This window comes from Mixophyes fleayi, chromosome 8, assembly GCF_038048845.1.
Source record: "Mixophyes fleayi isolate aMixFle1 chromosome 8, aMixFle1.hap1, whole genome shotgun sequence".
NCBI classification, from domain to species: Eukaryota; Metazoa; Chordata; class Amphibia; order Anura; family Limnodynastidae; genus Mixophyes; species Mixophyes fleayi.
The window spans coordinates 128840591-128854379 of record NC_134409.1 but is presented as its reverse complement, the minus strand read 5'-3'; the positions used below and the strand labels follow the sequence as shown (position 1 = coordinate 128854379).

Genomic DNA, 13789 nt, shown 5'->3' with positions numbered 1-13789 from the left:
AATGAGTAACTAGAAAACCACAATATACAACAAGAAAGCGGCATCTAGTTCAGGCCATTAAACATTTAGCCCTATTTGCCCTACAGGGTGTTGGTTTGACGTTTATCTTTACAGAATGGTTGAAACCACCAAGAGAGTAACTTGTGCCAATATTTTTCACAACCCCAAATAGTGTAATGAATTGGATTTTCAGGCCTCTGTAACACAAACAAGTCGTTTTCAGCACATCATTTCCTTTTAGATAAGAAATGGCAGCTTGATTCTGCTCAAAGTAGCTGATGTCATCCGTGTCTGGGACAATGTTCATCTCCAACACAAGGAAATGCTTCCGATGGGGGAACAGGGAAAGCTCCGTGTGAACATTGTTTAGGACACAAGCTGGCTCCATGTCCAAAAAAAAAAAAAAAGTACAAGCTAAAGCATGTTTGTGTATTAATAAGACACGTTTCCAAGGCCTGACAACAGACGCATGCTCTCTGTGCACCTCTTCAACAAACATTAACACCGCAAGCAACAGCAGAGTGCTCTTTACACCACTAAATCCATGGTGACCAAATTAAACGGCACCAGAAGAAGGGTCTATGGATCAATTCTCAATGCACTGATCTTCTTCATTTTATAATACATTAATGTGCTGGTTGTTGGATGTCCAGAAAAAAAACCCCCAAAAAAACATGGCTTGATAAAGACATGTCTAAGGGTCCTACCACCTAAGAATCCTACCACCTAATCAAATCAAACGCACAAATGTCTGGCATGTTAAGACCACCCCACCAAGGGCCTTTTCAAAGGGCAAACCCTGCTGCCCACTGAACATGTATAACCAAGACATGTCAAGTCAGGACCATACCTCTAATCTGCCCTAGTAAAGTACTTTTTATCTAATCATTTTCTAGGCCCCGGACATTCCATCACTTCCACTCTTAATGCAGTAGCATTTGTATGTTACCGACGAGTCTAAAGAAAGTGCACTGCTAGGGTCACACACTTTCCTCTCTAATATCCGCACCCAGCCTTGTACAAACCGTCTAACAGTAAGTCATACATTGTGCGAGACCCAAGATCCCACATAACCTTCCATATTTATTACCACCTTTCCCTATACACAATCCCACACTGTACACCAACTGCAACTTTGGCATGTTGTAATCCAAACAATAATTGCCTTCATGCCCTCCCAAAACCACTACTTTACTATTTAGTATAGAGGAAACACCTGCGATAACACAGGGACTTAAGACAACCTGTTTGTAACAAAAGTATATGAGAGCGTAAGAGGGGGGGAGAAAAAGAAGGAGATGGGAACTACTACTTACTGGCCTTAAAGCCCGGAGCTCCCCTATATATTAATATTCCCGTACACAACATAGTGTTAAGCATTAAATGTTAAATAAAAAAGTCCCCTTTACATAGATATAGAACACACATGTGCACTATAAGCTCACAGACTACATCATCATCAACGAGTGATACTTAACTAAGGATGAATTCCCAGAGATCACACCTGTGGTACAAGATTCCGTGAGCAAGGATTAGAAAACAAAATATCTCTGTCCTGCTTGCGCACCTGCTGGTTGTACGTTATCCACCCAGTCGATGGCCTCCGGAGGGCTGGCAAATAAAAGTCATCTTCCATCAGCCAGATCCTGGAAACAGCATCACATATGGCAACTGAAGATCCTGCAAGCTCCTCAACATGCGTAAACTTTTTAGTACATCCATGGGGAAATCCAGAAAAAGAGCAATATTAGAATATTTGGATTTCAACTTAAGCACAGCATCTCGGTCTTTATAGTGCAGAAACTTTGCAATGAAATATCATGGCGGAGCCCAATGTGCAAACTGGGGGAAAAAAATGCCTACCAAATTCTTGTGTGGGCCCGCTTCCAAAATGCTCCTTCAGCCCGTACTGGTAGACCCACAAACCTAATATTATTCCTTCTCTGCATTCCCTCCAGATCCGACAGCTTGTGTTGAGGCCAGATTGGAATGGTATCCTCAAGGAAAGAACTTCAATGTTCCCGTTCACTCCCATTTCTTGGAGATCACGTCTCATGAATGACACATCTGACTGAACCTCTTCTATTTTGGCCGTCACTTTGTCTTCAGAGGCAGATATAGCCAACAAGACTTGATGAAGGGCAGGTTCAGTACCCCGTTGACTTGTCCTTCCCATCCTGTCAGAAAGCTTGGAGTAAGAAAAATTTCTCAAAACAAAGCAAGAGGGAAGCAGGTATCTGTTACAGTTCGGTAGTAACCAGGAGGGCACCAGGTAGAATAGGTTAGGACGGCACCAGGAAGATTAGGTTAAGACAGTTTGTCAAGACAGCTCACCGAGTATGTTCTTGCAGGATACAAGTGCTTTGCAATACGAAGTCGTAATCATGAAAACAGGTCAATCCTAGGAGAAGCCCCTTGTATCCACCTCCTAACGGGATGCAACAGAAAGCTCCTTACAATGTCACCCAGTGGTGACCACAGCAGTAATCCCAGGTCATAGCTCTGTCATATAGGACCAGTCTATTAAAAATTACCTCCAGTAAAAAGTGCCTACTGTCAAAAAGTCCTTTCGTAATATAGGGGGTAAAGGGAAGAGAATATTCATGCTCCTATATTCCCTGGCTCCTTTCATTAAAGGGAATAACCCCAACGTACACTTCCACACATTTCCTGGATCCTCCGTTCAGCAGGGAGGGGGGGGGGGGGGGGTTGATCCGCAGGTCTCTGCACCAGGTAAGCCTCCAGAGAACAAGATGTTAATACAGACTCAGCAAGAACACCTCTATGTGCCGGAACAGGCGACTACTCCAGTTGTAGATCTGTGGCCTCGGAGAATATACCCCCATTCAGCTGATTGGGTTGCATCTTAAATCAGGCAGGTATCCTTCTCTCCTGTTCACGGTCAGCAGCACCAGGATAGATATACAGCAGGATGCAGAGGCATGCATCTGCCCCAATATTATGGTGGCAAGAAAATGCACCCTGAACTTCCAAACTGGCGCCTCCTCACATGTCCAGGCCGTGTGGTCTTCTCAGCGGCAGTTCCAGGACACTGCAGATGCTGCAATGATGTCAGGGGGCTTCCCCCCGAAATCCTGCACAATCTAGGAGTAGGAAGGGGTCAGGAAATCACTGAAAACAGATGTTAAACAGGATGCGTTAGGGAGAGCAAGCTCACATGCGACCTACTCCATACTTATCCAGGACAAGCCTCAATGTCTTAAATAATATGTTTATTCACAACATAATTAGGGTTTCTTCACGGCAGCGATGGCCAACTTGAAAACACTTCAAAAGGGCTGCATGTTACCTTTAATCTCAGTAATAAGGTAAAACAATATATTTAATCAAAAAGACACCTATCTGTAATAACATATTTTACAGAAGTGTTACAAGCTATAACAAACACCTGACAATAAAGCAGGAAAGAGCTGGGGGTCGCAGGTGAAGGCTCAGAGGGCCGCCTGTTCTCGTTCGTCACTGATCTAGAAGCGCCTAATTCAGTGTTGGCTAACCTGTGACACTCCAGGTGTTGTGAAACTACAAGTCCCAGCATACACTTCCAGCAATAAGCTGCTATATATTGGCAAAGCATGCTGGGGCTTGTAGTTTCACAACACCTGGAGTGTCACAGGTTAGCCAACACTGGCCTAACTTATTGTTCACTTTTTCGGACTGTATCAGACTTTCCTGGTGTCTTTACTGCTAAATCCTGATACCAGTAGCGCCAGGATATGCTGCTGGTTTCATTTGTTATATTTCCGAGCATTTTTAAGTATCTTACAATGTGTGCAGTAAGCTGCATTCTGATGCTCATCTCCAGAAAGCTCTTCTTATTTAGCACTGGTTCAGATCTCTGACATTTCTTTCCACCATGTCACAAACATCAAGTATGAACATAGTCAACAAAGCCTTAAAGGACAATAACACTTTCAAATAAGTAACTCCTGTAAATCGGCCCATATACACATCAATACAACATGACACCCTTGAGGGGCAGCATTTGGGAAATGTAGATATGCCCGGCCTTCTGTGCTGCTAAATGGTTTTGTTTACTCCCCTTGGGAACGCCTGTCCTGCCCTTTCTTCCGCTTCAAACTCCATTTTGTTTAACCTTCTCTGCAGCTCTTAATAGGGCTTCAACACCAAGCAGCTTGGTCATTATCACACATAGAAATGGTTTAGTGCTGCAAATTGGATACATACACTCAGTGTGGAAGTAAACCCCAATCACTGCGCACATTGCTGCGATGTCACTACAGGATACCCAATTACTGCGCACATTACTGCAATCTCACTAAAGGCTGCCCAATCACTGCGCACGTTGCTGCAATGTCACCACAGGCTGCCCAATCACTGCGCACGTTGCTGCAATGTCACCACAGGCTGCCCAATCACTGCGCACGTTGCTGCAATGTCACCACAGGCTGCCCAATCTCTGCGCACGTTGCTGCGATGTCATCACAGGCGGCCCAATCATTGCGCACATTGCTGACATGTCACTACAGGTTCTCCAATCACTGCGCACATTGCTGCAATGTCACTACAGGCTGCCCAACCATTGCGCACATTAATGCGATGTCACTACAGGCTGCCCAACCATTGCGCACATTGCTGCGATGTCACTACAGACTGCACTTTCTCCACTAATACTACATTTTGAAAACATGCAAAGATACTGCTATTGGAATTCACAGAAGCTCCTATTAAACTATATTTCTGAGGTCACAGTAATATAACAAGCACAATAGATACATTTCTTGGTTACTATTAGCTCTAAGATAGACAAGACAAATCATATCCTTCTGGGAATCTGATTTCAAGATATAAATGAAGTGGTTAATACCCAGCTGAGGTGACATAGAGGAAAGCCTATATACGGTAATCTATGGCACTCTCTTTAATGTCATTTTGTTTATTCAAACAGTCTCCTACTTTAGTTATCTTCCTCTCACACTTCCTCATATGATACCACACCCAACAAGTTTGACAAGAACAAAAAGGTACGTAACCTGCGCCTCCTCAGCTTTGGGGGAATAACAAGCCTCAGTCCACCCTGGTGTTTACAATTATAGACTTCACTGAGGCACAGGGCATAGTGATGTCACTAATTAACTGATTGGCTGCAGACTCTGCAGAAAATTGGTTTCCGCCTACAATATGGCTACCTCCACTGTGTGTGGGTAACAGATGCAAGAACAACATGTCCAGGATTCAGCCTGAACACCGAAAAATATAAACTAAAATGATTGGATCACTAAACACAGGCGACTATTTCAAAGAAAACAACAGTTCATATATATGTTGGTACTACCAGTTTACTCTCTGCCCATAATGCAGCTTATAAAACTCAAAGGCTACTAAAATGGTCTCTTTTATTGGCGATTATTTGAAGCTTCAGATATAAACAATCCAATGCCTTATCATTAGAACACGGCAGGTACAGACATGGGAAAGGTCTCATTTCTATGCTGCCAAACACGACGTGAAAACCGTACGTGGCGTTATTGAAGAGAAATAAAAGGTCCTCTTGGATTAGTCCTACCAACATAACCCATGATTTAGTAAAAGGGATAACTCTACACTATCACTGCCATTAAAAAAACAAATCATGGGACCCAAAAGACAAAGTTAGCTCTAGCTCTCTGTTGTCCAAATACTAAAAACTGGAGCAACCTTTAAACACACATAAGCCAACGCCATTATTACGTTTCCAGACTCCATATTGGTCCGCAATCATCACCAGGCAGGAGAGTGAGCCGGTCTATATAGCCTCCATATTCTCAATGTCTTTTCATGTATTTGTAGAAAAAGACAAGATAAAAAAAAAAAAAAAAAAAAGAAGCTGGGTCTTTGGTGTGAAGCACAGCGTCACTTTCCTAAATAAACTTTTCACAGTTTATACCAACAAACGTGGTATTCTACGTTTCTTTCTGTCATTCCATAAATGCTGAAAAAAATAAGCCACCAAGTGAGTTGCTATGTTTTTATCTTTGTGCACTGCGTATTAGAGATAGCTCTTCTGTCTCCTGGAATATGCACCAAATCACTTGTGCTCTCTCTATCGATTTCCCCTCCTCTCCTCCTGTCCGCAGCTGGCATTCTGCAGCAAGACTCCCGGCAGTAACAAGGCAGGCACGTCCTAACCTCCCAGCTCCTTCTAAATCAATAGTGAGATCTGCTGCCCGGCTGTCACCCTGTGCTAATGGCAGACAGGCTGCCCTGCCTCCTTCATCCTGTCCCCAGGAGGCGCTGCAATTTATCAGACACCTCGGTGTGGTTGGAGAAGCTATTGACCCCAAATCTTCCCATAGAGGATTCGCTCCATCATTTTGGCTCAATTAGACAGAACATCTCAATTCCAGAAGAAAACACGATATTCTATTAACCCATTCAGGGCCGCAACACAACACGTACGGAGAGGGGGGGGGGACAAGTTGGTGGTACACATTTACCTTTAGACTGGCCTGCGGCCGCCAGGTTCAAGTAATCTCTTCTCCCGCTGTCCCTTGGAGGTCTGCTAAAAGATAAGAAGGGACATATTATAACACGAGAACACATATACACCCAACATATCATATCGCTTGTTCTAAGTATCTGCATTCAGATTTACCGGCCCAGGTAAATGTTTAGTCACATAGATAGATGGCAGGTAAATGATATGTTTACATTGCCCTCTAGTGACAGGTGAGGGACCAGAGTTAGCATTAATGTGGCTACCAGAGGCGTCCCTTGGATTATCATGTATTGAGATTTTCTCCCTAGCACCGTCACACCCTCTCTTCCCGGTATCCTCTTGTCACTACCAAGACATACTCAAAAGGTTTCATATCACAACACGTTCTCCAGCAGTGTGTGGGATTGGGGGGGGGGGAATCTGATGTGCAGTAGTGTGTATAAGTCTAAGCCTATAAAGTACTATGAAATGTGTAGAGGGGACACAGCGTAGAGGAGCTTGGGAGACGCTTGTGACAGGCTGCAGATGAGGACCTTATAACACCATGCTACAGACAGAGAGACACCCCGGGGGGGAAGCAGAATGCTTTATTTCTACGCTACAGAAAATCACAGAGGCACTTTTAAAGTTACATCAAGGAAGATTATTACAGGACAATCTAGATGTCAAAGTTCAGTAAACCCCGCTGTGGCCGAATTACCAATTCATGCACACATAAAATTAGGCCGGCATAGCAAGGGGTTAACACAACACTTGTGTTTATAACACAATGTTGTTTATGGTTACACACACTACATTGTGCACGTTTTATTCCACATTACATTCATAATGTTCCATCGTATACTAGGAAGACACTTCTCAATAAGCCCAGATAGTGATTACATTACAGTAGAGTCTACTTAGTACGTCATCAAACTGAGAAGAACGCCTCTGTATTGGTTTTTCAGCATGTCAGCAAATTATTAAATTGGGCAGGAAGATTATCTGCCGACTCATGCTTTCATGAAAGACAAATAGAATTTTCCTATAGATTTAAAGAATATTAAAAACGACCAGAGACGCCAATATCCTACAAGTACAAACTTAAATCAAAAATGATGCCAAGGAAAACGGCTGCAATTGATACATTTTACAACCACCGAACCAGCACGTCAGTGATTAGGCTATTCAGACGTTGCAATCAGATCTCATCAAAGGCTTCTGCCTGCTGCAGCATGCATTGCTTCAAACGGGTCAGTTATCCAGTGATTTAGGATGTGATAAACTTTAACAGAAATATGGCAATGTGCACCAAATACTTGATTTCCTAACAAGATATAAAACATAATGAACTATTTCCAGTTTGACTCGCTTATAATAATGAAACTCTAAATATAAGTTATGAGCTTTTCAGTGAGAAAATAAGGACTAGGCTAAATTGACTGATACACACGCAACTCGTCTCAAGCCCACCATGGCTGAAGCCCATTACACAGAGGTTTTCATTGCTATGACAGATCTGTTGTTGTTTTGTTTAGCAATTGTTTGACAAAGCTGCACAGCTACCCAAAGCATGACAATTTGGCTAAGCACCGTTATATAAATAATATTTTATTTCCAAATAATAGAAAGCTGTAACTGCACCGTATTTTATGTGCATAACAACTGATGAATGTGAATTTGCACCTGCAAGTTTCATAAAGGAAAGAGCAACATAGTAGCAGGGCCACAAATTCTACTGAACGTTTCTAGAAGTAAAAAGTGAGAATGAACCTCATTTATAACCTATACTTTCCCTTTAACACACTTGGCTGTATCGGGCAGAGCATACAAAGACATTGTTAAGTACATCATCTAAGCTGCTCAAATGCTTTCCAAAAACGTAGGATCAATGTATTATGGAGTCATGCAGCATAAACTAGAAGGGACACTTACAGGTCAGTCATTTGATATAATTTCACTTGATAATATGGCAATATACTGTTAAAAAAAGCAGTAAAACAAAAAAAAAAAAAACATCGTAGAAGGTAATGAAATCCATTGCCTAGTCCAGATCACTAATATCTCCTTAGAGGAAAAGAGCATTTGTTTGAATATTCAGTTATATGTATGACAAGCAATGAATTCAGTATGATGGAGACTAATAAAATCCTTCTATAACCAGTACCAACAAGGCCAGGCTAAGTTGTGTGTCTCTGGGTGTTGTGAAACTACATGTCCCAGCATACTATTCCAGCTATCGGCTGGCTATCTACAGGCAAAGCATGCTGGGACTTGTAGTTTCACGATACCTGGAGAGAGACAGCTTTGCCTGGCATAGAGCAAGCAAACATTCACACCAATGTAATTTTAAAACAGTTACTGTGTGTTCTGGAAGCAAGAAAACCTAAGATCACAGGGGAAAAAGCCATTACCCATAATACCACTGCTTCCTCCTCTGCTCCATTGTAAGTTTATATTGATTACTCGTGTTTTCTTAAAAATCCATGTACAGTCACCATTCAACCCTCATACTCAATATGGCAGGGGCTACTGTGCTTTAATAAATCACAAAACAATTAGGACTATGAATTTCTGTAAAGATACCTAACCCTCCCCCAAATGTACACTACTGTCAACACATGCACAATCATTTTCTCATAAGGGGAGGGCGGCTATATCATTACAGGCCAGTGACCACACACATGGCAGATGCTGGGCACTCTCCGGTCATTTTCCGCTACATAGGACATTGAACTTGTCTCGTCAGTGTGGTATCTTGGGTCAAATCTCACTTTGCAAAACAGTGGCTGCCCTACAGCAAAAGGTATGATTTTTCCATCCACATGTACAAGCTGCACTGTGGGAATAGGCAGCTTTACACCCTAGGTCACATGGAGCTTCCGTTTCAAGTGTCTACATGCTGCAAGAGGGGACAAAAAGGTGAAACTCATAGCAGACTCGCTAGAGTTAAGATGACCAGATGGCTGCTTGCGTCTTAAAACACAGACTATGCGCAGCATGTGTGTGCTTTGACTGGAATGGACAATGTGTGTGCATATTTCTATTACGAATGGGGGAACCTATAATGCTTGCACTGCAATGGAGCAGGGTTTTGTGTGGTTAACTAATGAATAATATGGTGCTTACAGATAAGAGCAGCACCTGTTTAGCTGAAAGAAACCCGGCTATCAATAGCACATTATAGTATGTATGGCAGTAGATGTAAATAGCACACAGAAAAAAAAAAATAGGTGTGCAATCCAGTCGCCAACCAATAGCACACACAAAAAAATACTCCCCCCACACACAGGAAAGGGACCCGTTGTGTGTGCTGAACCAGTAATCACCATATCATTCACTAGTAACCAGTGATATCACTAATTAGGTGCATCCATAAGCTACATTATCAGAGATTGTATCAGTGTATAAAACGGCTGCCTCCATCCTGTAGAGATGACAGCACAAAGTGGGACCTTCACTAGAGGCTCTGTACATGAAGGAATATATATTATATATATATATATATATATATATATATATATATATATATATATATATATATATAAAAATATACGCCTCATATTTAGGGGGAGACGATCAACAATATAATATCTGATCAAACAAATACTACACTGCATTCAAATAAAAAAAAACAGTACACAAATAACTCAGGAAGGTTAAGGTCCCACACATAATTTTAAATGTAAAGCAAAAGAAAGAGGTCAGCACCAAATGAAAAAGATGAACTTTGTAAGGTTGTGAGGAAGCAGATGGGGGAGGAGGCTCATGAAGAGACTGAAAGAGAGGACTTGAGAACAAAGGTGACTCTTAGGAAACGCCAGGCTTCAGCGAGGTTTCAGGAAGAGGCAGGAAGACGGGAGAAGCCTCTGAAGAGACAAGGCCTTGTCTGCCTCCCTCTTTGTACAGAAAGGAGAAGTTGGCAGCTCTGCCGTGGATGATGCAATCTTGGTGTAGAGAGGCAGGGAGCAGACAGAGGAGCAGTATCAATAATCCAGTAGACTCAGGGGCTCCTCAGTGGATCTTTGTCTCTCTCCTTAAACCTTTTCGCTGCCTTTGGGCCTGAGGTGCACTGTAAGATTATGCACTGCAGGCCTGGTTTGCAGCACAAGGGTTAAATCTCCCTCCCTCCACCCTCACACTCTGCAAAATGCATTACCAATAACTCAATCAGCTCATCTACTAAACCTCCCTAATACAGTATAGGTATCCCGCTCAACCAAACATAAAACCACTCCGTCTCCACAAACCGTTCACCTTGGTAGCGTGTCTTGGTCTATAGTGACAAGTACAAAATTCAGAACTTTTAGTGAAGTGATTAACATTCATTATAGTGTCGCTGTAGTGTTACGATTTAGTACCTAAATAATGCTATGTGATAAATAAGATGATCAAAATAGTGTATTAAGAAATATACTAAATAAAAGAGCCTACCACATATCTCTTGTAATATTTTTACATTCAGAGGAGCTGCATCAGCTCTCAGGTATGCTTTCATAATCCCACCTCTTCCATACTTCTGCCTGCAAGCTATGCCACCATTAGACGCCCCCTCCCCCACCAGCTGTCAATCAAACACATTGACCTTCTTCCGCTTTCTGCACTACTTCCTTTGAAAGATACTTCCCAGCTGTACGTTCTAGATGGCCTCTAGCAGGTCCCTCTATGGCCTGCAGACCATAATGTATGAGGCGGTCTTCAGCACCTTTCTGCTGCACTAATGCAGTAATATTTATCATGTCTATTAAGAATGTAAAGAGTATTTTCAACCATCAATGACTCACAGCTTTCAGTTCTCTTCTAGGGGATTTTATTTCACTTTTATATCACTTAAATACAGATTTCCTGTCTATCTAAAGGTTAAACCATTTGCTGGTAGTCCTAGGAGGTCACACAGGCAGCCATGTGGTAGAGGGCATTGCTATAGATGTTTGCTGCAGCGTGTGTGTATACACACAAGGGGCTATGGTTATGCCAGTTAGTGGTAAGCAACTAAGGGACCACATGCAGCGCACTGCTGAGTTTGTCTGAACTTGTGACTTCCTACATAAGTATTCCCTCTATCCCAGTGGATCCCAAACTTTCTCAGTTCGAGGAACCTTTAGGGCCTCCATATATATATATTTTTTTTTAAAGACACCCCTAAGCCAAAATAATTAACAAGTAGTCCCCCGCCTTGCTTATCACTGGCCCTGGCCGCGGCACCCAGTTTGGAAACCACTGGTCTATCCCACAACCGCTGTCTCAGTAGTTATACAGCCCTAATCATAACAAATATCCCTATCTTCTAAGCCAGCCAATCACAAAACTGCTGTAGGGCTGTATGAAGAGGTAATGCTGATAAGCAGATACTATCATAGGAGGTGGCTCCTTTTCAAACACTCTTGGTGGAGGCAGGACACACAGGGAGGCCATGGTAACATTTAAAGCTTCCCACCACTACCATGTATTAGGAGTAAATAAACAGGCCAGAGCACATTGTTACATATGTAACAATTTGTTTTCTTCACCCTAATGAAATCATCCATCACTCACTAGACAACTCACAAGTTTACTACTGGTGTCAGCCCTAACAAAGTCCAGTATCAGAGGGTGAGTCTCCGTTATAGTGTAATGAAAGTAGTGCTGGGGGCTGGTTAGACTGCGAGGACCACTTTAACAAAAGCTTCAGAGCACAGTGCAGCCCACTCACACTCTCAGGCACAACAGCCTTTCTGGCAAATAGTTGAGGTCCAGGTCAGCAAATAATCATGGCAAAGACTTCACAGTGCTACTAAAGACCGTACCCAACCTGTGCTGTGAGAAACTACAAGTCCCACCATGCCCTGCTAGCCATCAGCTGGCTATCTACTGGCAAAGCATGCTGGATATTGTAGTTTCACAGAGAGCCACAGATGGTCTGCTATAAAGGCTGATTGCTATATGGCTACACAACTTCATCCCTGGATTCGGCTTTCTTATTGGCCGCATGATAGGAGACATTGACTGATTTAGAATATAAAAATGCACTTTTAATATAAAGAAATTGAGTAAACCTTTCCTGTTAAACAAACTTGAAACACTGTCAATACAGACGTGAGACACATTCACACATATGTATGTGTAAATATATATATATATATATATATATATATATATATATATATATATATATATATAAATATATATACACACACACACACACACACACACACACCCAATACATATCCCACATTCAAGTTCAACCAATAGTTCAGGGCGCAACAAACTTCCCGGCTCATGGATCACTGTCAGACAACTTCTGGAAACATCCCTCGCCCTACACTCCCCATTTCTCTTTGCGATGCAGAAAACATTAATCTTATTCCAGAGGAAAATGCAGCACTGACTCCGAGATAGAGGTTCGCTGCCTGCTTTTCACTTCCAATCACGTACAAAAATATAATGGATAACTGCTCTGGTGATCTCTTCTGTGACCTCAATCTAATAATTCTTCCACCCCCTGTGGAATGTAAGGCTACTGCGTGAAGCAGTCTCCTTCCTGTGCAAAAAAAAAAAAAAAAAGCACAGACACATCAGAGCATAAGGGAGAGCTGAAAAATGGTTCTAAGGCCCTGATCGTGAAAGGTTTGTTTCAGTTTCATTGTGTTATCTTGGCTAAATAAGTCACATATAGAACTGAGTGCATTTGTAGGATCACAGTAATCTGAACCACCCTGAAGAAATGAGTGTAGAATACCAAAAAAACCATAAAGGTCCCAATCAAATGCATCCAGTAGTAGCAGGCAGTTATGGATGACAGAGTAATGGAGAAAAGTAAGGTAGTTATACCTCAGAAACCAGACAGGTGTAAATAGACCAAATCCTTCCATATGACTCAGTGGTCATCATCACTGCCTCACAGCTCTGGGGTCACGAGTTTGATTCCTGACCAAAGACTTATCTGTGTGGAGCTTGTATGTTCTCCCTGTGTTTGCATGGGTTTCCTCCGGGTGATTCGGTTTCCTCTCACACTCCAAAAATTGGCTGCCGACTAAATTCCCTAACACACACACACACAAGGGTTATTTTAGACTCCAATGGGGCAGGGACTGATGTGAATGACATTCTCTGTACAGCGCTGCAGAATTAGTAGCGCTATATAAATGATGCTAATATCCTAAAACTGTAACAGTTATCCCCATGTCAACTGGAGCAATATTAGGTATCAGGTCTACAAAGAGCACAGAATAAAATTACCAGTTTAATATTACACACTATAAACTGCAATGTTGAAACAGAATGGTCTAAGCACAATAATACGTCTCTAAAAATAATATACGCGGTTACCCTGAAGACTCGTTGGCGTAACACGCAAGTGATGATAAAGAGCAA

At 42.2% G+C, this 13789-nt stretch overlaps 1 protein-coding gene across 5 annotated transcripts in view; it reads right to left on the bottom strand.

The window, feature by feature from the left end:
• Positions 1-13789, bottom strand: part of SETD5 (SET domain containing 5) — a 67684-nt gene that overhangs the window by 32421 nt on the left and 21474 nt on the right. For 3 of the 5 annotated variants that reach the window (XM_075183484.1, XM_075183488.1, XM_075183487.1), the window contains exon 2: positions 6456-6520. The gene's annotated coding sequence lies outside the window, so the exon portion shown is untranslated. Of the gene's footprint in view, positions 1-1567; positions 2666-6455; positions 6521-13789 lie in introns of those variants that run through there. The other 2 variants (XM_075183485.1, XM_075183486.1) reach the window with 2 other exon arrangements.